This window comes from Coenobita brevimanus, chromosome 82 (genome assembly GCF_032717465.1).
Source record: "Coenobita brevimanus isolate Jiangsu-jjx chromosome 82, ASM3271746v2, whole genome shotgun sequence".
Classification (NCBI taxonomy): Eukaryota; Metazoa; Arthropoda; class Malacostraca; order Decapoda; family Coenobitidae; genus Coenobita; species Coenobita brevimanus.
In genome coordinates this window covers 12,201,519-12,228,122 of record NC_137035.1, presented here as the reverse complement: position 1 = coordinate 12,228,122, position 26,604 = coordinate 12,201,519, and positions in this window count along the sequence as shown.

The window sequence follows — 26,604 nt, the reverse complement described above, 5'->3', positions numbered from 1 at the left end:
TTAGGGGGAAGTGATTACTATGGTGGACGCCCTTGCCACCTCCCCCCCCCCTTCAGGGGGGGAGGTGGTCCTGACGAACCCCTGACAGATAGACGGACTGACCGCCCCCGGACTGAGCAGCCACAGACTTGTACCCCTCTTGACATTAAGGTAAATAATGCTGAATATATCACCCTTCATGCTCTAGGTTCCACCCCCTTGAGCAGTCACAATCCCTTCATTATCAAGAAGGTCATTGATGGCTGGCTGGGGAGGTGGAATTGGTAAAAAAAAAAAAAAAATCTTGCAAACGGAGACCTCCTCATAAAGACCCTTAAGTCCTCTCAGGTAGAAGGACTTGCTAAAGCTGGATAAGTTTCATAGCTATGATGTCGAGGCCAAGATCCCGGTTTCCATTAATTCCTGCAAGGGTGTTTCACTTGCAGGGATATCATGGTGATGAATGAGGACGAGATCATACAGAAACTTGTTCAGCAAGATGTCATCGATGTTAGATTTATAGCTGGATATTCGGAAGGCGTCAGGACAAAGACTGCAACCATCAATTTTTCTTTTGGTGATGTGTCTCTTCCCAGTCATGTAACAATTGGTTATGAAATTGTTCATGTATGGCCGTATATCACCAACCATCTACGTTGCTTGAAAAGCCAGCTGTATGGGCATAATGACAAAGCTTGTCAGGCTCCCCAGCCAGTGTGTGGCAAGTGTGCAAGCCAGGGTCATGATACTGATCATTGCACATCCAAGACAGTATGTTGCTTTCACTGCAAGGGCACTCACTCCGCTTCCTCTAGGGACTATCCCAAATGGAAGGAGGAGAAAGAGGTTTGCACTGTGAAGGCAACTAAGGGCATTTCCTAGTACGGAGCTTGGAAAAAGGTGAAGGAGTTGCATGCAACACCCACACTGAATAGATCCAATACTTTCGGTGGTGATGTCCCATCCTGCAATATGCTCTGTCAAGATGCAGACTGACCTTGTCCTTGTTCCTCCTGCCACTTACTCTACCCCTCCATCTCAGCCTCCTATCTGCTCCAGCTCTCAAACCGACATCCCTAAGTCTTCTACAGTACATATTCTCAGGCTGCTGCTGCCTCTCCGTCAGTATGGCATAATCCGAAGTCTGACAAGTCTAGTAGGAGTAATATGATCACCCTCACAAAACAGTCACGCCCTCATGCTCTTTCAGCTTCTGCTCCAGCAAGGGTTAGAAGGGTTAGCACTTCCTCGAGGGAGACTGGAAGCCTCGTCATTGATGAAAATATGGAGGTTTCCATCAGTAAGCACCGGGATAGGTCCCCCAGTAGTTGCTCCTCTGTTGGCTGGTGGCATTAAAAAAAACTAAGCACACTGGCCACCCCCGTAAATCTTAAACCATCGCATTCACTGTATTACATTGGAATTGTAGGACTCTTGGGAATAAATTACACAATATAGCAATTCTGTTATCTATTCACAGACCACATGATATTTGTTTACAGGAGACATGCTTGGCGGACCACCATGCTCTTCCACAGTTCAAACACTACCATTTGTACAGATGATATGATGGTCACGGAGTTGCCACATACATACACAAATCACACCCACGAACGGAAGTGGTTCTATATTCTACTCTGGAAGCTGTTGCATTAAAGCAAAATTTAACCCCTAAAGACCGCAATTATTTCAGGCAGGGCACCTCCCACAACTGAAATTTGGGGGTGTTTTGGTGACTTTCACCAAAGGCAAATTGATTGTGTTCTGGCTAAAGAGGAAGAATTTACACACCTGACAACGCAATCCGCACCCCCGAAGGCCAAATGGTTACCGCACAATCGTGTGTCAAAGTTAAAAAAGAGTTTATAATAGTTACCCCTCAAAAACACTGTAAAACGTGACAGTTTTGATAACTACAAATTTTTCTTACTGAAACAGGTCATTTCAAAGTATTATGTCATGTCAACCATGAAAACAGGTGTATGTAGGTGTGGGGAGATTACTAGGCTGTGGGGAGATAAAGTAGACTGTGGGGAGTAGGCCTATAGGTACAGGGGTTGGAAAAATAACAAACTTTTTGCATGAAAAGAAAGCACTTCAGTGTGTTGTGTAACATCTTGGTGGCCTGATACCTCTCGTGGGTCCGTAGGGGGTGGAAGGGTAGAGAGGGACAAGGAGGGAATGATGGGGTGGGGTTCGGGGGGGATACAAGGCTAGGAGGGTGGGAGGAGGGGCAAGAGTAGGTGGGAAGGGACACAGGTGGTGGTGGGAGAGAAGCAGGTGCATGGAGCAATGGGAGGGTGATGCGGGACCAGGAGTGAGTGAAGGAGTGGGGTAGAGGGTGGCATGGAGGCAGCCAAGAGGAGGGGTGCCCCCCCCCACTGCCAGGGTTGGTTTGATCCCCCCTCACGCCACTCAGGGGTGAGTTCTCGTTGGAATGAAGCCATGTACGTCATAATCTCATTATCAGGGTAGAGGAAGCACTCCACAGTTTTTTATAGGCCCGCTCAATTGATGTGATTAGGCAATTTGGCATAAAACTCAAATCACATCAATTGATGCGGTTAGGACTTTAAGGGTTAATAACACGTATCTCTCTATTTGCTCTCTCTACTGTCCACCACATGGCCTCATTGATAGTGATGCTCTTAATTCACTATTCAAACATCTTCCTGGGAATATTTTAGTGTTGGGCGACTTTAACATCCATCACTATCAGTGGGGTAGCTTGAGAATGGTTGGGGGGAGCAAGTAGCTAACCTAATACTGCAGTCCAACCTCTGTCTTCTGAACGATGGTAGTGCAACTCCTATAGATGATCATACTGGTAACTTTTCGGCTTTTGACCAATCTCTGACCTCCCCAGGTAGACATCAAAATTTCTCATGGGACCCTTATGGCAACTTGTGAAGTGATCATTTACCGTTCTGTCTTGCTTGTACACACAACATTGTTTCAGGCCCTTCACCTCCAAAATTTAACTATAAGAAACCAGACTGGGGATCCTTCTCAAGGATCGATGATTTAGATAATACAGTATGTGTGGAGACCGTAGACGTAAAAGTAAAAAATTTAACCGATTTCATATTACACACGGCTGAGGCTGCTATTCCCAAGACTTCAACAGTTCATGCAAAGCATAGAGCACATTGGTGGACGCCAGATTGCCGACAAGCATTATCTAAATGCAACAGGAGATAAAAGATTTTTTATAGTCAACCTACAGAGGAAACTTTCATTGCATACTAATAGGCATGGACTGATGCAAGGAGAATTATTCGAAGGGCTAAACATGACCCCTGACAGTCACTGGTGTCCATGGTGAATCGATCTACTCCATTAAGTAAAGTCTAGTCCACTATTAAAGTACTGGATCATAAATGCCCCAACATCCTTTTGACCACCTTGCAGGTGAACACCATCTATGACGACCTCGTGGACGCTGCAAACATCCTCGTCAGGAGTTTTTCTCATGTTAGTAGCTCAGCCAATTACGATCCGCGTTTTAGAAACCATAAATGCATGGCTGAGCTGCAAATATTTGACTTTGCCACAGAAGACATAGACTCCCTATACAACCAAGAGTTTATGATGAATGAACTGCTCCTTGCCCTTATATCTTGTAAAGACATCAATCCTGGGCCAGACACCATCATGTACAGTATGATCCAGCATCTTAATCAGGACAACCTGATTAAGATGTTAGCACTGTACAATAAGCTTTCAGCATCCCAAATGTTCCCAAACTTGTGGCGCTTTGTGCACGTCATAACGATACCCAAATAGGCTTGTCGTTTTATGAATCCCACTTCATTTCATCCTCTTGTGTTGACTTCCTGTCTATGGAAGGTCATGGAATGAATGGTTAATAATAGGCTTCTTTTTGTTTTAGAGTTTAAGAATTTATTAAATGATAAACAATGTGGCTTCTGTAAATACAGAAGTTCACCAGATCATTTAATGACTTTGGAGCATTGCATTTCAGAGGCAACTGCCAATAAAAAATTCATGATAGGGGTGTTCTTGGACATCCATAAAGCCTATGACATGACGTGGCGACACAGTATACTCATGAAGCTCTATGCTTATAGTCTAAGAGGTAATTTGCCTATTTTTGTTTCTAATTTCTTAAGGGACAGAACTTTCTCTGTCATATTGTCCAGTAATGTAACAGCAGATATATTTATCCAAGAAAACTGGATACTTCAGGGAAGTGTGCCTAGTCCCACTCTGTTTAGTATTATAATCAATGATATTCTGTCATTAACTCCCATCCCAAGGAATCGTAAATACTCACTCTATGCTGACGATTGTGCAATATGGCACTCTTCCCGGAATGCACGATTTTCGGCTGGGCGGATTCAAGCGGCCCATGACTCTGTCCACTAATGGGTCTTGCATTGGGGATTCAAGTTTTCTGTCCCTCAGTGTGCCGCTGTAGTTTTCACTAATCGTAATGTCCCCGATTTGCTTTTAACTTTGGATAATAAGGCTGTACCTTTTCAAAGTTCTATAAGTTTTGGGGCCTCCACTTTGATCACAAAATGACTTTTAAACTTCACGTTAATAATTTGGTTGTTCATTGTGATAAATCATTAAATATCCTCAAGTACCTAGCGGGTACTACTTGGGGTGCCAACAGAAAATCTTTATTATTGGTGTGTAAGTCCATTATTCGATCCAAGAAAGACTACGGCACACAGGTGTATGGCTCGGCATCCGATGCCACATTGAGGAAGTTGGATGTGTTGCAGAATAAATGTTTGCAAATGTGTCTTGGAGCCGTCTGGTGTACACATATAGCTCGAATGGAAGTGGAGGTGAATGTGTCTCCCCTCTGTATTTGCTGTGACTACCTGGCCTTGTCTTATTGACTTAGAACATTCAAGAAAAGTAATATAAGTAATGTGGCCTGTACATCCCCTGCATCAATACCACCATCTCCTGCAGAGGGTGTGTCAGCCACATGGTGTTCGCGTCCACTTACTGACTCAGGAGCTTAGTGTGGACCTCAGTGACTGTTACAAGTTGGTGATTAAAAATATAGTGCCCTGGGAGCCACCCAGCTCTACTGTTGATGTGTCACGGCTTCCAGCACCAAAGACCAAGACGCCAGAGGCAGAGGTCCACCACTTGTTTTGTAACATCATTGTCCATCACTTGGGGTCCCACCAATTGTACACCGATGGCTCCAAGTCGAATGAATGCGTGGATGACAGTGTGTTGTCGACTGAATGAACCCACAGTTATCGGTTACCGACTCATACATCCGGGTTTACCTCCGAACTTTTTGCTATTGATGAAGCCATATACTATGCTCTAAATTCTAGGCACGACTCATTTGTCATATTTTCAGATTCGAAATCTGCCCTTCAGGCATCTGCATCTTGCACTACGGACTCGAACGAGATCCAGGGCCACATCGTTAATAAATTGCATTTATGCAACAAGTCCGTCATGCTGATCTGGGTGCCTGGTCATTGTTGTATCTATGGCAATGAGCAGGCTGACATACTTGGAAAGTCGGCTGTAGAGCTATAGGGGACTTGGGATGTTCCTCGTGATCTACGGTCGAGTCTCTCTCGGAAAGAAATCAGTAAATCTTCTGTGGCAAGGTCAGTGGACCAGAATAATCATTCCAATTTGCAAGCCGTACCTGGGCAACTGGGATACTGCCAACCATCCCAGTTGCCTGGAAGAAAAAGTGTTGGTGCGCTTACGATTAAGCAGCACAATTCTGACACATATGAAACCACAATATTGAATGACATTTCCCACCACAGTGTGACATCTGTGGTGCGGTGTTATCTATCAGCCATATCATCCTGCGCTGTCGGCGATTTATTCGTGAATGTGCTTCACTTATAATTTACTGTGGTGCAACTAACGCCCCCTTCACCCTTTCCACCATCCTGGGTGATGGGGATATTTAAGACTGATAAATTGATGGCTTTCTTGAGAGAGACCGGATTGATCAGAGTGATGTGACTTTTTTACTGTATGGTTATGGTTTTTATCGACTGTGAATATGTATATAGTATATTATTAATTACGATTGACAGTTGACGTATTTGAAATAGTTTCTGCTTCTGACTGATCTATTTCTAACATTGATGTCCCTAACATTAAACCACGTCCCTCATCCGACAGTCACCAGTTGGTAAATGCAAATGTGCAATACAGAAAGGCACAGGACATTTTCAGTCGATGGTGGTCTGTTGGGAGGGGTACTTCACTTTTTGTACATATGTAAATGCTTCCCATCATCTTGTACATGTTATCTTAATTAGGGTCAACAGCTGACGTACATGGAATAGGTCCTGACTCCTCTGGTTCTCTTTGATATATTGATGTCTCCTATATTAATTTGTGCCTCGACTGACAGTCAGCAGGTGATGAGTGTAGGTATGTAATGTAGAAAGGCATTGCATATCTGCAGTCGATGGTGTTCTCTTGGTCAAGGTATTTTTCTCAATGAATATATATATATATATATATATATATATATATATATATATATATATATATATATATATATAAGCCTCTCTGGTATATATATATATATATATATATATATATATATATATAGATATATATATAAGACTCTCTGGTACAGTGGTAAAGTGTGCGTTTTTGTACACTGAAGAACGAGGGTTCTTTGAGAGAGTTTTTTTGGCCACGTACTGCATTGGCGGACATGAGGGGTGCTGTGGTTGAACCAGTGTCGCATACTTTAAAGTATGCTTGCACCCAGTTGGCTTGCACTGGCCAGTTACACTTGGTTTACAGACTACACACACATCCAAAGCCACTCCAACACTATAATTACACTTACTAGCACTTCTCACCCTACATACTCGTACAATCTCTACCAGACAGCCTAAGCCACTTGGTAGAGATACATTGGCTGTATCTCTTCATTATAGCAAAAAAGAATAACACGATCACAAATGTCACATGTATCAACAAAGTAATTATCGGAAGTGACCATAGAATGGTGGGTTGCACAGCAAGATTAAACTTCAAAAGTGAAAGAAAGAAGATGATTAAAGATAAAAAGATATGCCCAATAAAAGTAAACGAAAACAAAGCAGCCATTCAGTTGGAAATAAGGAACAGATTTCAGGCTCTAAGTAATGCTGAATGTGACATTGATGAGCTGAATAACAGACTAACAAAAGTGCTAAAAGAATCAGCAGAGGTAGTAGGAAAACCTAATACAACCAAAGCCAAGAAGTATTCAGAAAAGACACTCGAGCTTATGAGAAAAAGAAATGAAATGAAAGTAAAAACAAAGAAAGATGAAAAAGAAAGAGCAGAATTAAATAAGCTTATCAACAAAAAACAAAGAGAAGAAAAAACAAAGAGAAACATGGATCAAATCAAATAAACCATCAAAAAAGGAAAAAGTCTGAAACAAGTCCGAAGTAAAATGGCACTTGGAGGGCAACAAATTACATCATTAAAAGACAAAAACGGTGAAGCCATTAAATGCAGAGTTAAGATGTTGAAGAGAGTTGAAGAATTTTACAAAGAACTGTATGTATCAAAGACAGTAGTACCAATAGCTAACTTTTCAGTTGACACAAGTGAAATACCTGAGGTAACACCAGACGAAGTAATGATTCTCTCAAAAATATGAAAAGAGGGAGAGCTCCGGGAGAAGATGGAATAGTAGCAGATTTACCGTTGGATGCAGGAGTAGAAGAACAAACTATGCTTGCTCACTTATTTACTCAATGTATAAAAAGGAAGAAAATTCCCAAAACATGGTGTAATGCAATAGTTATTTTACTTTACAAGAAAGGTGACTCAAAAGACCTTAGTAACTATCGACCCATTAGCTTGCTATCAGTCAATTGCAAACTCTTCATTAAAGTCCTTACAAACAGAATAACTACAAATTTGGAGGAAAACCAACCTCGTGAACAGGCAGGATTCCGAAGCGGGTACTCGACTACTGATCATCTACACACAGTGAATCAGCTAAGTGAGAAAACTACAGAATATAATAAACCACTGTGCTTAGGTTTTGTTGATTACGAAAAGGCTTTCGATTCAGTGGAGCACATAGTGTCGGGCTATAGATAGATAGATAGATAGACATAGCAATTATAAATTCATTGCGAGAACAAGGAGTGAATAAGAACACTGTAAAACTGCTCGAGAAAATATATAACGAGGGAACTGCAACAGTTACATTACATAAGGACTCAGAAAAAATTAAGATCTAGAAGGGCGTGCGTCAGGGAGATACAATTTCACCAACGTTATTTACAGCATGCCTAGAAAGTATTTTCAGAAAGCTAGACTGGGAAAACAAGGGAGTGAACATAGATGGAGAAAAGCTAAACCATTTAAGATTTGCAGATGGCATTGTCCTAATCTTGGAAACAGCAGAGACATTGCAAGAAATGTTAAATGACCTGAACAGAGAAAGTCTCAAAGTAGGACTAAAGATGAACCGGATTAAAAATAAAGTAATGTTTAATCCTCAAACACCAAAGAGCGTCATCAGAATAAGTGGAGAAATACTTGAAGAAGTCGAGGAGAACAATTACCTGGGACAAATGCTAAAATTAACGATAGATCATGATAGCGAAATAAAAAGACGCATTACAATTGGATGGAAAGCTTTCGGTAAACATAGGGACATTATGAAAAGTATAGCTTGCCAGTTTGTATGAAAAGAAAAGAGTATAACGAATGTATAATTCCAGTTATGACGTATGATTGTGAGACTTGGAAACTGACCAAATCGATGGAAAATAAATCAATTCGGTGTCAGAGAGCAATGGAAAGGTCGATGTTGGGAATATCATGAAGAGACAGGAAAAGATCAACTTGGGTGAGAGAGCAGACTAAAGTCAAAGATATTATAGAAGTTATAAAAGAACAGAAACGGAGGTGGGCAGGCCATGTAGCAAGAATAAGGGATAATCGATGGAGTAAGAGGTTGACTGACTGGACACCAGGAGATTGTAAGCGTAGCAGAAAAAGGCCAGACAGGAGATGGAGGGATGAGATAGAGAATTTTGCAGGGAAAACGTGGCAGATTGGCTCAGTCAAGGAATTCGTGGAGAAGGTTGGGGGAGGCCTTTGTTCAGCAGTGGACTTGTAATGGCTCATTTCAAAGCCAAAGGTGGCTGTTGTGTATATATACGCAACGACTTATCTTGCTCTCGTGTTCCTGAACTCGATTCTTCTGAATTCTCTATACTCTGGATTCGGCTTTCCTGTCATTCTCTGAATAAATATATCTGTGCTGTTTACTTATCCCCTGATTCTACTGACTATAAAAAATTCTTCAACTATCTTACTTCTGCGATGGAACACATTCTATCCATTTCTCCTTTCTCTGAAATCTCCATTCTAGGAGATTTCAATGTTCACCACCACCTTTGGCTCTCCTCTCCTTTCACTGATCCACCTGGTGGACAAGCCTACATCTTTTTTATCCTTAATGACCTAGAGCAGCTTGTACAGCACCCTACCCGTATCCCAGACCGCCTTGGAGAGAGCTCCAACATACTTGACCTCTTCCTTACAACTAATCCTTCTGTGTACACTGCTGATCTTTTCTCTCCGTTGGGCTCCTCCGATCACAACCTTATCACCTTAACCTGTCCTATCACTCCAGTATGACCTGTGGACCCTCCAGGGAAACGTTGCCTGTGGCATTTTGGAGCCGCGGATTGGGAGGCCCTCAGGCAGTACTTCTTTGATTTTCCCTGGAATGATTATTGCTTCCATGGCCGGGAGCCATCTGAGTGTGCCTTGCGCATTATGGAAGTTATTCTCTCGGGCATGGAAGCATACATTCTTTTCTCATATCCTTTGACTAACACAAGAAAGCCTTGGTTTATCACGCTTGTTCTAATGCTGTCCGCAACAAGGAGAGGGCCTACAAAAGGTACCGGAGCCAACCCACCCTTGAATCACATCATCTTTACGTTTCTGCCCGGGATCGTGCTGAGGATGTTCTTCGCTCTGCTAAAAATAATTTCATCTGTACTAAATGCTCTCAACTCTCCAACTCGAATTCTTCCCGCTCCTTCTGGCACCTTGCCAAAAACCTTTCTAACAACTTTACTTCATCATCCTTCCCTCCTCTTTTCTACTGTGATGGTTCTGTAGCTATTTCTTCTACTGATAAAGCAGATCTCTTCACACAGATTATCCCCTCCAGTTCCACCTTAGACGATTCCGGTGCTGTTCCTCCACCACTTCCCGCCTCTGACTTCCTCATGGCTGACATTAAAATTTCTTCAGCTGATGTATTTTCTATCATCACTGGCCTCAATACTAACAAGGCATATGGGCCTGATGGAGTCCCTCCTGTTGTTCTCAAGAACTGTGCTTCTGTGCTACACCCTGCCTAGGCAAACTCTTTCGCCTTTGTCTGTCAACTTGTACCTTTCTGTCTTGCTGGAAATTTGCTCTCATTCAGCCAGTCCCAATGAAAGGTGACCACTCCCAATCCTCCAACTATCGTCCAATTGCTTGAACGTCCTGTATTTCAAAAGTTTTCGAGTCAATTCTCAATAGAAAAATTTTAAGGCATCTTTCCTATCACAAATTTCTTTCTGATCATCAGTACGGGTTCCGTCAGGGATGCTTCACTGGCGATCTTCTCATCTACCTTTCAGACTCCTGGTCATCCTCCTTTCGGGACTTTGGCGAAAGCTTTGCCATTGCACTTGACATCTCAAAGGCTGTCGATCGAGTCTGACATAAATCTTTAATTTCCAAACTGCCCTCTTACGGTTTCTATCCTTCTATCTGTGCCTTCATCGCTAGCTTCCTTTTTGGTCATTCTATAGCCACTGTTGTAGACGGCCATCGTTTTTCTCCTAAATCTATCAACAGTGGTGTTCCTCAGGGCTCTGTCCTATCACCAACTCTATTTTATTCATCAATGACCTAAGCTGTACATCTAACCCTATCCACTCATACGCTGATGACTCCACCCTTCACCTTTCCATTCGGCCCCCGCAATGCCCATCTCAGCAGTTACTTCAAGAAACAAGGGATGAGGCTATGGGACACCTAATGTCTGACTTGGCTCGTATCTCTGACTAGGGTAAAAATAATCTTGTTGTTTTTAATGCATCTAAGACTCAGTTTTTTTCACCTATTAACCCGTCAAAATCTTCCGCAGTTATACCCACTAATGTTTAATAATATTTAGCTTAATCCTGTAACATCCTTGAACATGCTTGGGGTTTCATTTACTCGGGACTTATCTTGGAAAGATCATATTACATCTCATGTAAACTCTGCTTCCAAGAGATTGGGTGTGCTAAGCCGACTCCGTTCTTTCTTTACCCCTGCACAATTGTTGACTCTGTACAGGGGTTTTATCTGCCCCTGTGTAGAGTACAACTGCCATGTGTGGGGAGGCTCCCCACATACAGCTCTTCTCAATAGGGTGGAGTCAAAGGCTTTTCGTCTCATTAACTCTCCTCCTCTTACTGACTCCCTTCAACCTGTCTCTTCGCCGCGCTGTTGCATCTTTATCTCTTTTCTATTGCTACTTTAATGGTCACTGCTCCTCTGAACTGTCTGCATGGATTCCTCCGCCTTTGCGACGGGCGCGTAGCACCCGTCTAGCAGCAAACTCTCATCCCTTTTCTGTCCAACTCCCAGTTCTTCATTTATGCAACAGGTCAACTCTGGAACTGTCTCCCTCTGTCTGTATTTCCTGCTGCCTATGATCTCCAGTCTTTCAAACGCAGTGTGTCCAGGCATCTCGAAATGAATGGATCTTGAATTTGGCTCTCTCTTGTATTTTGTTTTTCTCTTCGAGGGAACTCTTATTGCGAGCTCATGGCCTTTGGTTCCTTCTTCCTCGCATAATATATATATATATATATATATATATATATATATATATATATATATATATATATATATATTTGTGTGTGTGTACACCCGAAAGCACTAGTTTTTTTCCCCCTAGGACCATGAGTTAGAGAGCGACCGGGAGACCGAACACTCCCCACCCACCGCCCCTACCCCACACCCAGTGTATGCGTTGTTGGATAGTTGTGGAGCAGCCAAAGCTGGTGATGCTACAATGTGTCATGATTGTTTTTATAGACAATAAGAACCAGTATGGGTAGGTATATAAAAGTATTTAATATATAATACTATGCTGTTATCCAGAAAGTACGAAAAAGGCACGAAAATGAAAGATGACCTAGTGTATTATGTTATTGACTATATACCTACAGTACGTCCTGTATTATAATGTTACAAATAAGTATATTATGGTGAACAACATCTGATGAAAGATATAATGTCTTTTCTCATCCATTCTCTCTCCCACCTCCTCCACCCTACTCTCTCGGTTTCAGCCTCCACCAATTGTCTCTTTTACCCTCTCGGCCTCTGCTCCCGCCATTTTTTAACCAAATAAGCTAAGATAACGAAATGATCCGTCAGGTATTGATGATATTCATACAATCATACACCTCTGTATTAAGCACCGACAAATCAATAACATACAATACTTGGGTATACCTGCCAACTACTTCATCCTATTATAAGCTGTTACGTGACATACACACTGCAAGCTGGACCTTGTGTTACAAGGAGATACGGTTGTTTATCGTTAACATAGGTTATGTGTGGTTTCGGACATCCATTTATTCATATTAATGTGGCAATTTATGCCTTACATTATAAACACATAAGGTTTATGTTCCTCTCGTTATTGGATGAACGAAAAGAATTAGGGATCGGCCCTGACGAATCTCAAACTATCTACCTTAACGAAAATATGCCGGCCTCTTGCCACAGCAGTGACACAATGTCATTAAGTGTACGACTGACCCACATTCAGCCGTATACATTGTAACTGTTGTGGCAAGAGGTCGGAATATTTTCGTTAGACAGTTTGAGGTTCGTCAGAGCCGATCCTTGATTCGCGTCATTCATCCAATAATAACAGGAACATAAGCCTTACGTGCTTACAATGCAAAGCTGAAATTGCCACGTTAATGTGAATTAATGGACGTCCAAAACCACACATAACCTGTATTAACGATAAACAATCATATGTCCTTGTAACGCAAGGGCCAACTTTTTTTTTTATATGTCCGACTCAGGGCATAGGCTTCACAGCCTGCTCCCAAGGCCCAGTAGTCCTCCTGCATACCATACACCTCTACATGTCACTTACAGTGCGTATGTCACGTAACAGCTTACAACAGGATGAAAGAGATGGCAGATATACCGAAGTATTGTATATTATCGATTTGTTGGTGCTGAATACAGAGGTGTACGATAATAGGAATATGGTCAATACCTGACGGATCGTTTCATCATTATCTTAGTTTATGTTGGTTAACAAAGGGTGGGAGTGGGGGACAACAGAAGAGACGTTTGGTGGAGACAGGAACCCAGAGAAAAGGGTGGCTGAGGTGGGGGAGAGAGTGGATGAGAAAAGACACTTTCAACAGATGTTGTCGAGTATAGTACACTTAATGTAACCTTATTATATAGGACGTAAGTATATAGATAATAACACAATACATTGTAGGTCTTTCATTTTCGTGCTTTTCTCACGTTATTGTGGATAATAGCACAGTATTACACATTAAATGCCTTTTTATACTTACCCCTACTAGTTCTGATTCTCTAGAAAGCAATCATGACACACTGTAACATCACCAGCTTTGGCCGTTCCACATCAGTCCAACAACGTTTACACTGGGGTTGGGGGAGGGGCGGTGGGTGTGGGACGTTCAAAAGCTTGGTCGCTCATTGGCCACGACTACGGGGGAGAAATTAGTGTTTTCGGGTGAACGTGTGTATATGTGTATGAAGGTGTGCATGTATATATGCATGGGTGTGTGTGAGTATGTATGTACAGTCGTGGTCATAAATAATCATCTATCCTCCGGTACCCCGTGTCTCAGGCTGGCTCCTTTATGCGCAGCAAGTCACAGTGGAGTGAGAGGGCCTGAGAGGTAGGGACCAGAGGGAGAAGGGAAGGTGGGTGGGGGGACGAGCGATGGTGCTGGGGTGGAGTGAGGAAGGGGAGGGAGGGTAGTTAAGGGAGGGAGAATGAAATGTGAAGTGTTAGTCACATTATTTGTCTATTTTCTTTTATTCAGGGAATGATATGGAGTTAATATTTGGTAGATAATGCTACATTACACCTTGTATTGCAGCGTCAGATAACAGGCTTTAGATAGGTGGTGATATCAAGGGCGTGAGAGAAGTATACTGACGTGACGGATCAAACATTAGTGAGGAGCCAGAAGGCTCCAGCACAACACACTATTGCCTTATCCACCAGTTTGTTACTAGTTTTTTTTTTTTTTTTTTTTTTTTGTCGGAGGAAAAATCATTCTGAGGTGATGAGAGGATGCTGGGGTTGTTGGACGGCCACTCAAACCCACACCGGCCTGGAGTCCAAGCAACAGATTATGAGAGATATAGTTATTATATCCACCCATGTGCACAAACATCAATTGTATTTATCTTTTATGCACAGTTACTGTATTTTAGATAGCTTTTTCATGTACAGATGCCATAAAATAGTTGACATGATGGTGACTATATAGAGCAGGGGTTCTTAACCTGGGGTCCATGGACCCCCAAGGGGTCCATGGATGGGATACAGGGGGTCCGTGAAGGTCAGAATAATGCCGTTTTTTTTTTTTTTTTTAATGCAAGGAAGAAGGAACCAAAGGCCATGACCCGCAGTAACAGTTCCCTCCAAGAGAAAAACAAAATACAACAGAGAGCCAAATTCAAGATCCGATCATTTTGAGATGCCTGGACACACTGCGTTTGAAAGACTGGAGATCATAGGCAGCAGGAAATACAGATAGAGGGAGACAGTTCCAGAGCTGACCTGTTGCATAAATGAAAGACTGGGAGTAACGGTTAACTCTTGCATTAGAGAGTTGGACAGAAAAGGGATGAGAGTTTGCTGCCAGACGGGTGCTACGCGCCCGTCGTAGAGGTGGAGGAATGCAAGCAGACAGTTCAGAGGAGCAGTGACCATTAAAGTAGCGATAGAAAAGAGATAAAGATGCATCAGTGCGGCGAAGAGACAGAGGTTGAAGGGAGTCAGTAAGAGGAGGAGAGTTAAAGAGACGAAAAGCCTTTGACTCCACCCTATTGAGAAGAGCTGTATGTGGGGAGCCTCCCCACACATGAGAGTTGTACTTCACACAGGGGCGGATAAAACCTCTGTATAGAGTCAACAATTGTGCAGGGGTAAAGAAAGAGCGGAGCCGGCTTAGCACACCCAATCTCTTGGAAGCAGATTTTACAAGAGATGTAATATGGTCTTTCCAAGATAAGTCCCGAGTAAATGAAACCCCAAGCATGTTCAAGGATGATGCAGGATTAAGCTGAATATTATTAAACATTAATGGGTATACCTGTGGAAGATTTTGTCGGGTTGATAAGTGTAAGAACTGAGTCTTAGATGCATTAAAGACAACCATATTATTTTTACCCCAGTCAGCAATACGAGCCAAGTCAGACATTAGGTGTGCCATAGCCTCATCCCTTGTTTCTTGAAGTAACTGTTGAGATGGGCGTTGTGGGAACCGAATGGAAAGGTGAAGGGTGGAGTCATCAGTGTATGAGTGGATAGGGTTAGATGTACAGCTTAGAAGATCATTGCTGAATAAAAGGAAGAGAGTTGGTGATATGACAGAGCCCTGAGGAACACCACTGTTGATAGATCTAGGAGGAGAACGATGGCCGTCTACAACAGCGGCTATAGAACGACCAGAAAGGAAGCTAGTGATGAAGGCACAGATAGAAGGATAGAAGCCGTAGGAGGGCAGTTTGGAAATTAAAGATTTATGCCAGACTCGATCGAAAGCCTTTGAGATGTCAAGTGCAATGGCAAAGCTTTCGCCAAAGTCCCGAAAGGAGGATGACCAGGAGTCTGAAAGGTAGGTGAGAAGATCGCCAGTGGAGCGTCCCTGACGGAACCCATACTGACGATCGGAAAGAAGGTTGTGATAGGAAAGATGCCTAAAAATTTTTCTATTAAGAATTGACTCGAAAACTTTTGAAATACAGGACGTTAAAGCAATTGGACGATAGTTGGAGGGTTGGGAGTGGTCACCCTTCTTTGGGACTGGCTGAATGAGAGCAAACTTCCAGCAAGAAGGAAAGGTACAAGTTGACAGACAAAGGCGAAAGAGTTTGCCTAGGCAGGGTGTAAGCACAGAAGCACAGTTCTTGAGAACAACAGGAGGGACCCCATCAGGCCCATATGCCTTGTTAGTACTGAGGCCAGTGATGGCAGAAAATACATCAACTGAAGAAATTTTAATGTCAGCCATGAGGAAGTCAGAGGGGAGAAGTGATGGAGGAACAGCACCGGAATCGTCTAAGGTGGAATTGGAGGAGAAAGTCTGTGCGAAGAGATCTGCTTTATCAGTAGAAGAAATAGCTACAGAACCATCAGAGTAGAGAAGAGGAGGGAAGGATGATGAGGTAAAGTTGTTAGAAAGATTTTTGGCAAGGTGCCAGAAGGAGCGGGAAGAATTCGAGTTGGAGAGTTGAGAGCATTTAGTATGGATGAAATTATTTTTAGTAGAGCGAAGAACAGACTTAGCACGATTCCGGGCAGAAACGTAAAGATGATGTGATTCAGGGGTGGGTTGGCTCCGGTACCTTTTGTAGGCTTTCTCCTTGTTGCGGACAGCATTAGAACAAGCATGATTAAACCAAGGCTTTCTTGCGTTAGTCAAAGGATATGAGAAAGGAATGTATGCTTCCATGCCTGAGAGAATAACCTCCGTAATGCGCAAGGCACACTCAGATGGCTCACGGCCATGGAAGCAATAATCATTCCAGGGAAAATCAAAGAAGTACTGCCTGAGGGCCTCCCAGTTCGCGGCTCCAAAATGCCACAGACGACGTTTCCCTGGAGGGTCCACAGGCTGTACCGGAGTGATAGGACAGGTTAAGGTAATAAGGTTGTGATCGGAGGAGCCCAACGGAGAGAAAAGATTAACAGAGTAAGCAGAAGGATTCGTTGTGAGGAAGAGGTCAAGTATGTTGGAGCTCTCTCCATGGCGGTCAGGGATACGGGTAGGGTGCTGTACAAGCTGCTCTAGGTCATTAAGGATAGAAAAGATGTAGGCCTGTTCACCAGGTGGATCCGTGAAAGGAGAGGAGAGCCAAAGGTGGTGGTGAACATTGAAATCTCCAAGAATGGAGATTTCAGAGAAAGGAGAAATGGACAGAATGTGTTCCATCGTCGAAGTAAGATAGTCGAATAATTTTTGATAGTCAGTAGAATTAGGGGATAAGTAAACAGCACAGATATATTTAGTCAGAGAATGACAGGAAAGCCGAAGCCAGAGTGTGGAGAATTCAGAAGAATCAAGTTCAGGAACACGAGAGCAAGATAAGTCGTTGCGTATGTATACACAACAGCCACCTTTGGCTTTGAAATGAGTATAGAGAAAGTAGGAGGATACAGAAAAGGGTTTGCTGTCGGTTGCCTCAGACAGCTGAGTCTCCGTCAGAAAAAGAAGGTGAGGTTTAGAGGAGGAGAGGTGGTGCTCAACAGAGCGAAAGTTAGATGAAAGGCCGCGAATGTTGCAGAAATGAAGAAGAAGAGAGTCAGACAGTGGTTCCAGGCACCTCGAGTCGTCACCGGGAGAGGGGCAGATGGCGGGGGCATTTATGGTCCCCCCCCCTGGGGACTCCGAGGCTTGATTAGTAGACGCCATTTTTGTTGATTTTTGAATAGGAAGTGTAGTGTGTACTGTGCATGTAGTTTGGTGAAGATTGTTAGAGAAATTTGTACTGGAGAGCATGCTGGCCTACTCTCTGTGTAACTGAGACACTGAAAAAGTTCAGCAAAGGGGGATGGTCAGGAACTAGTCCTGAGGGCTGATGAAACGGGAGCTCCAGCACTCCCTGTCATCAGCTTTCCATACACCTGGGGAGTACTGCCCTGCTCGACTGGTGCTACAGTCATTAACTTAAAAAAAAAAATCGAAGTCTTGAAGAATTCTGGTGTTCGTTGACACAAGCCTACCCTCATCTGGCAAAGCGAGCTATGGGTGCTCTGATTTCGTTTGCAACTATATACCTTTGTGAGTCTGGGATTTCAGCGCTTGTTTGTATCAAAATGAAAAGTCGAAATCAACTGGATGTCAACGATGACATGCGCGTTGCCTTGTCATAGACCACTCCACAATTTCATCTTATTCAAGCCAAACAACAACAACAACCCTCTCACTGAAATGAACTTTTGAGCAGACTTAAAGTTTCGTTTTGTTTAATTTGTTCAAGTTGGATGTATTTCATTTTTTCGAGTGGCCATTAGTTTTTGCATGAACAAGAGTGAGAAACATAATCCTTTGTAAAGACTGATTTATACTTTGTGATACACTGCGTGAGGTAGTTTTCAATAAAATAATGTATATTCATTGCATGCAAAATGCTGCTTTTGTGCTTATGTGCATTTTTGTAGGGAAGGGGTTCATAGCGTTCACCAGATTCTCGAAGGGGTCCGTGACTCAAAAAAGGTTAAGAACCACTGGTACAGAGGGAGTGTATACAAGGGGATGATCATATTTACTGTGGACACAGCCATGTGAAAGGCTGCATATATTTGGTTCCAAAAATTAGTCACATGTAAGGGTAGAGGACGTTTCTTACACATACATTACGGAAGTCAAAGCCATCCAGACTCCATTCTGCGTTCGAAGTCATGTTTAATCTGTCACGTCAGTAATTTCTCTCACGAACCAGGCCTTGATATCGCCACCTATCCAAAGGACGCTATCTGACGCCGCAATACAAGGTCTAATACAGCATCATCTACCAATTATTAACTCCTTTACCGGTATATCATACCCTGAATGAAAGAAAATAGACAAATAATGTGGCCACAACCACACATTTCATTCTCCCTCCCCTACCTCCTCTGCCTCCCCTCCCTCACTCCACTCCAGCACTATCGCTTGTCCACCCACCCACCTTCCCTTCTCTTTCTCGCCCCTCCCTCTCAACCCCTCCTACTCTCCCGTGACTTGCCGCGCATAAAGGAGCCAACCGGAGACACGGGGTACCGAAGGATAGAAGGATAAGTGATTATTTATGACAACGACTGGAGGGAGAGAGAGAGAGAGAGAGAGAGAGAGAGAGAGAGAGAGAGAGAGAGAGAGAGAGAGAGAGCTGATCCCCATGCCCCACTTTTTTCACATATCATGACTTGAAAATTTAATAAGGGTGTTAATTTATGGGCCTTTTTTTTGGCTGTGTGAGGCCTGGATGAAATGAAAAATTTGGATATCGTTATTCCTTTTTTTTTTTTTTTTGTTCGGTGACTGCACGATGAAAATATAAAATAGTAGGGCATATACGGGACTTGCAGTGGCACGACGTTTTGAGCAATCGTCTTGCGATGCGTTTGCTCAAGTTTAGGGTTCCTGTCCTAGCCGTGGTGGACATTTAAGGTGAGTGCTGGTAGTGTTTACTTACATATGTTTACATGTATTCACACCTTATTTATGTTCCTAAAGTCTGTGTTATTTACTGATGACATTCACACAAAAGTATTATTGCGCTTCCACTTTTATGTCACACATTAATCAGTCTACAGGTATCTCTTTTCCATTTGAACTTTGCCAGTATGGGGAAGGATTCAATAGGAGCCCCCACAAACTTGAAAAAGATACCACCGCTCCCCAGATAACTTAATGTAAAATGCAAAAGTGTGGTCAACTTGAATTGCCCTCTGTTATACAATTTTTGGGTTACTTTATTGAAAATAGGATATTTATTGATTTACATACTAAGTGGAGAAAAAACAAATGGCTTCTTTATCAAAATATTATAGGAATGGAAGGTTCTCATTTGCTTCTATCTCAGTTTAGGGACAGTCAACATGCGATTATTAATGTGTTGCCCGGGTATTGGTCACTGTCATGTCCTTCAGTGTTGGATATACATCTGTAAGGAAAAATGATAAATGGGTATAACGAAACTGTATCTTACGTAACAAATGAAAGAAATCCATCCATCCGTCATACAATCCTATGTCGCCCCATAAGGAGCATAGGAACCTGAGACTAGGCAAGTTGGTCCTGACATTTAAGATGAGAGTGACCAGCCTTACTCATCTCTGAGTGGCATTACGTTATGGTACTTAAACAATCGAAGATCGTATGAACCCACAGAGCTTTTGTGGCGAGGTTTGCTCATGGGTAGTGCCGCGTAATTTGTGTGGCCGCCACCAGGGGCGCTGGGTGGCGCTGTTGATACATATACACCACATCTGATGCCCAAGCCTTTTGAAATAAGCCGATGACTCCGGAAAATATAGACCCATGGTCCACTGCGAGCTAAAATATATGTGGAAAAACGGACTGTAGCAGAACTGAGACGTTTTCTCAAGGAAAGATGAATGTCATGCCTTTAAAAATCCGTGTCCCTGATCTCGGCCCGGTGAGATTTCGGCCGTATAATTCTTACTATTGTTAAGTGTAGCCTATAATGGACAAAATCTTGTCAAGATATGTCAAATGAAAGATTACGATCTTTGGAAACTGTATGATAAGTTTTTCCAGCAACTGAGATTCATAACACTTGGTAAAAATGTGCTGAATGCAAACACACACAATACCTTTCATGGCTTTTAGTTAACTCTGTGAAGAACTTTTCAGCATAAATCTCATTTAGATCATCAGTAAAATATCTAAAATGACCATATTACTGGTATAATGCTTTATGCATGAATAATAATCCCGATAGGAATTTTTTTTAAAGGAAGGTACACCACCTCGGAGCGGGTAGTGACTCGACGAACACTGGCAACTTTCAAGAGTTTGTGGGGGCTCTAATACTGCCCATCATATTCACACAAAGGTCAAGATCGAATCCTACAGTGTATCTAATACAATCTGATGTATACATACGGGAGGGCAATGGTTGTAGTACCGAGTAGGGATAGGAGTGCATGGAAATACGTATCTCAAGTCCCCTCCGCACATGAGCTGATGGGAAACAGATTAATAATCAGAGTTCCACCTTTTTCTTACTGAGATATCGTTTTTCGGCTCAGTGCGTAACTCTGAAATTTCCTCTTTCAAGCAGTTTTTTAGTAATGTTACCTACATTGTAAGACTCCAAGTATATGAGAGCGGTTCGTCTGTAAATATTTTCCGTTGTTCTTGCTCTGTTTGGAGAAAGTTTTGAATTAAATCATTACCACGCCTGCACTGGCCGCGTACTTTTTTCCCTCTTCGGGTACACTAAGTCAACAAGTCAAACCGCACCATTGGAGCGAGTTCAGCGACAAATGATTCGATGATGTCGCGTCTCGCACCGTCGCACGGGCAACTGTTCGACTAATCAAACAAAATCATCAGAAAAACCGTGTTTGGACATTTAACCAACCTATACCTAACTATCTTTAGCCTAACCTAACGTTAACCTACCATAATACCCATTTTTGTTGGGGGGGGGGGCAAATGTGCTAGTGTGCCAAGTCTTTTTTACAGTACTCGATCCGATATTGCCAAATTGACTGGATGGCCATTTATACCCAGAACAGAGAAATCGCGCACCGGCCATCCTACAAACGCAAATGTGAAAGCCGTATTTCCGATCTGACCCACCATCAATCATTATCTTCGCTCATCTCATGACTCTTTCTACTACACCATTTTCCTACCTGTTCATGTTAAAGTTTTATGAAAAGTACTGTCCATTCCCAGCGCCAACGCCACCCTCCATACAAGTTTCATCTTCAGAGGGAAGCACTCGTCCTGCTCTGCCTCATAAACAGATACCATTTTAGCCCATTCCACGTCTCCCTCACAACTAATTTCTGCTCAGTTCACTCATTTTTTTTTTCTCACCTTGTCTGACTTCCCTATATGTCTTACAACAACCATTTTCACATCATGTATTTCCTTGTATGCCCCACCTCTCACCATAATGCCAACCAGTCCCGCTAATGCCTCTCCATGCACCCCACCAATTTCGTTTTTGAAACTGATTCAACATGAAATGGCTGCCCTGACTGCCTTGCCACCTACAGTGCTCATACTTAAAAGGCACAGACCAGTTTCTTCTCTCTCTCTCTCCTTTTTTTTTTTTTTTTTTCATCTTTCGGTCATCCAGCTACTCTTCGTTGAAACCCTTACGTATATTGTCTGCTTTTCTATGCTCAGAAGACATCGTATAATCTTTTATTCTAATCCACTGTACCTTTCTCTTTTCCCCAGTTCCAATCCCTCCCTCCTGTTTATTTTCTTCGTTTCACGCCCATGTATCTGTTTTCCCTAGCTCCCTCCCCTCAGTCATTTTTATTACGGTTCTCATAAACATCCCTTTTTATCCTCGTTGAATCAGAGTTGTGCTTTTTGGTGTTCTTACCGTTATTATCACTTTTTCTTCCTCCTCTCCCGTCTGTTCACTTCTCTCTTGTAACAAGTGTAGATTAATGGAGTACGTGCAGATATAGAATTAAAACTCAATTGACGGAGGATTTGTGATATGCTGAATTTCATGGTAACAGGCGTGCGTGTCTTATCAGGTTCTGTCTGTTAGTGTCACTGCCTGAGAGAGCGACAGCAACAAGTGCTGGTCACGAGCTGATCACGTTTTGCTGATCGTGCAGGTATTCTGGTCGAGCCATAATAGACTCCCCAACAGCTACATTGTCCATTCGTACATCATACTACCAGCTATACATTAAGGCATATACATAATTGTACAACTATGGTCCGTCTGTTTTATGAAGAGCGTTTGGGCGTTGTCCCTCTTGGAGAGTCCCCGTCCCACAGTGTTGCCATACTTTGTATTGGGCAACTTAATCGGATTAGAGTAAAGGCGCTAATGACAACTCTCGCTCCCAGCACACCACTCTCCTCTCTCTCTCTCTCTCTCTCTCTGCATACAGAAATTGCATTTTTTATAGATATATTTCTATAAAAAGTCTATACACTTTTATGAACTTTTAGAATTTGAGGAAAAGCCTCCAGACTGACTGTCTGTCTGTCTTGTTGCTCTCTTATTCATTCCCTTTCTCCATGACCTTTTCCCCTACTCTCTGTTTCTGTCTGTCTGTCTGTCTGTCTGTCTGTCTGTCTCTGTCTCTCTCTCTCTCTCTCTCTCTCTCTCTGTCTCTATCATTATTTATTATCATGACTGTGATTTTCTCCTTAAAGTGTGATGTTTATTTGTGGTTTATAACAGCTTTTAAGGGAACAATTATAGGTCCACTGTTTGCCTTCTTTTCTAAAAAATACTTATTTACGTTGTAAAGAAGTTCTTTTTCTCTACTGTGGAGCACACGAGAGCGAGTAGCAGGAGTAAGAGCATCCATCTCAGGTGGCGGCCAGAGTGGAAATGACCTGGATTAACACGGTCACTCTACCCTTACAAGCGTGGCAACGTTGGAAAGCAACCTTGCCAAGTGTTGTGGTATTTATAAAAAGTAATTGTTATTAAAAGAAAAAAAAGGGGCATTTATAACACTATATAGCCTTATTAAAGAATTAAATATATATACATACTGTAAATAAACTTCATTTAGAAGTAGTAAATAGCTGACATGAGACAGGGAGGTGTACACGTTTGGCAGAAAGGCGGCCGAGGAAATTCCCAAGAGGGACAACGGCCAAACGCTCCTCATAAAATAGACGGACCATAGCTGTACATGAACGCATATACAATACAGCTATTCCCTGGGCAAACAAAATGTCTCCCGACATGAGATGGCAAGAAGATATTATCATAAGATGGTTAAATTAATGGAATAATACTGATAATGTAAGAGGATAATAAGATGACATAATTTTTTCAAGAGTAGGGTAGGTGGTTATGATACTAAAATAAGAGTATGCTAAATCAACAAGGAAATAAGTCAAAAGTCAAAAGCAAGTCAATGATATAATGATAGGGGTCCACGTGGAATTCATTATTGGGGAATAAAAGGAATGCAACATATGTGCACACAGAAAAAGGATGACAATCAGATCAGTTAATGATATGATGGAACCAGTGTTAACTACCATCAATTGTGTGACAACAAACACCACTGAGTACACAAGGGGAATATAAGATGATAGTACAATTGATAAAATTGCTGATTCATTAGAGTGATAAGTAAAACCGCTATAATGAAAGAAAAGCATTCGGGAGCCGAATGCTAATCGCCCACTAGCATATGCTGTTGGCCAAGTCCAAAGATTTAGGCCATATCTTGATACCCTGAAGGTTTCATGTTGATAGCTCAAGCCGTTCATGAGACATAATGGTGCTGAAGGCGGGCGATAAAAACTAGTTGAGATTTGGCAGCCATTTTGGTGACCTTGACATTGACTGCGAGTGCCCATTTTCGAACTCGTCCAAGAATTTGGTCATATTTTGATACCCTGAAGATTTCATTTTTATAGCTCAAGCCGTTCAAGAGATAAAATAGGAACAGATACACACACACACACACACACACACACACACACACACACACACACACACACACACACACACACACACACACACACACACATACTGTCCCCCTTGAGCAAGGGGACGGGTGTGTGGGTGTGTGAAGGTCACAGCCTTGCCCTTAGATCGGACTATATGAGCTCTCAGCTCCCTTCCGGGAGGGTAAAATGCTGACGATCACGACCATCAAGTGATCCTGACCGACCCGGTGAATTACACACACACAATGAATGTATGTCTAGTTCAACAACTGTACACAGGGAGAGATGATGCCGTTGGCGGTGGTCTTGGCGCTGACAGAGGTGGCCGGGCCGTGGATGTTAGTGCTGTCATTGTCCCTCTGTGCATTGTGTACTTGTGCGTTGTTACAAATGTATAGCTGGTTATACGATGTGGTTGTAGGAATAAACACCATAACTGTCGAGAAGTCTGTTGTGACTAGATCAAAATATTTGCGAGTTCACCGAAACGTGACCACCTCGTGACCATCCTTTATTGTTGCCACTATCTCTTACAATGACAGTAGGAGACAGAACCTGATATGACACATGCCTACATCATGAAGTTGTATTTCAAGAGTTACTTTGCCCATCATGTAAAATTCTGAACCATCAACACCACAAGCCAAATGTCAGGTGGTTCAAGTATCCAACCATGTCCGATGTTCTTAATAATTTTAGTTGAAGATCCAGATACTGTATTATGTTCACAACAGGCCCAGAATCCATAAAAATGACGTAAGAGCCTCTTCACAAATACCCAAGACGACTAACCCAAGTAGTGGACCAACGTGGTGCGTGGGGAGCTTATTATTAGGTAGATTATACTTATTCTGTGCCAATATGGAGGTTTCTGCTGATTCTGGTGCGGGGCATCCCCCGAATGTTTCTTGGCAAGGACACGAGACGCGCTGGTAGAATGATAACGACTCCTAAATGTAGCATATGCTACCTCGTTACTGTGAAGATGGGTTGCTATTATACAGACTATCAAGCGACTGCGAAGATGATTTACTTTCACACCTGTGACTGCGTTCATCTTCAGGTCATTACGAGTATAACAATAAACTGCTTTATGACCTGAATGCTGACACTACAAACAAAATTGTCTTATTTCTCCTCTTAGACCTGGCATGACCATGACAGGATCTTGAGACATGGTCGGTGAACGTGTTATTGCATGATAACTTTATTTGCTGGGTGGGCACTATACGTGTCCTTGACTCTGAGACTGATAGGCATGACTCTGAAACTGATAGGCAGGTGCAGGGAGGTGAATGTGTGAACTGCGTGGACAGGTAATATTGGTAAAATATCAAGTTTGTCTTCTATCTAGCTAACAAGGGTAAGCCATCGCCAGAAGAAAACTAGGGCGATTTAGGAATCGTAGATAGCTGGGTAATAGTGCGACATTGTCCAAAGATGGACTAGTTTTTACCATTGTCATCAGTTTCCGTCCATTGGCTGTTTCTCAGGACTTCAGTAAGTTCAGTGCCTGTGGCAGCAGCTACAGCCACTGCGTCCAATAAGGTATTCCTCTCGGGAGTAGCGTACTTATCCTGTTACCTAGTTTGCAAAAGTCTGTTAAAACGCATCAGACAACCAGTTATAGTGTGGGTCCAAAAGAACTCTATAAATCTGGCACAGAATTCACCAAACAGCAAACTTACCTGGCTGTTCAGATAATACAAGAGAACTTATTCTTGAATAGCCTTTATCTAGTCTACTTCTGAGGTATGCAATCTTAGTAGGATCTGTTGTAACTCTTTTGTTAGTAATTTTAGCCTGAACCTCAATAATGAAATCGTAAACAATAATATCATGATCAATTCCTATGAATTTTGGACATGATGCATCCTCGAAGATGATACTCTGTAGAACAGGGTTATTTTCAGGCTGAGCAGCCATGATGATTAAAGTAGACTTAATAGGGATGGGAGTGGTGTGTCATGCACTAATTTCAGGTACACCTGCAATACAGGTATTGGGAGTGGTAGGAGAGGATGGCGAATATGAATCTTTATTAAAGGATAAACGAGCGTGTAATTTTGGGGCAGGAAATAAAAATCTACAATGGAAGAATAATTTGAAACAAAGACAGCTGTTTGGTACTTTGTGACCTACCTGAATGAACAATTACTAGCTTAATATAAGATTTCCC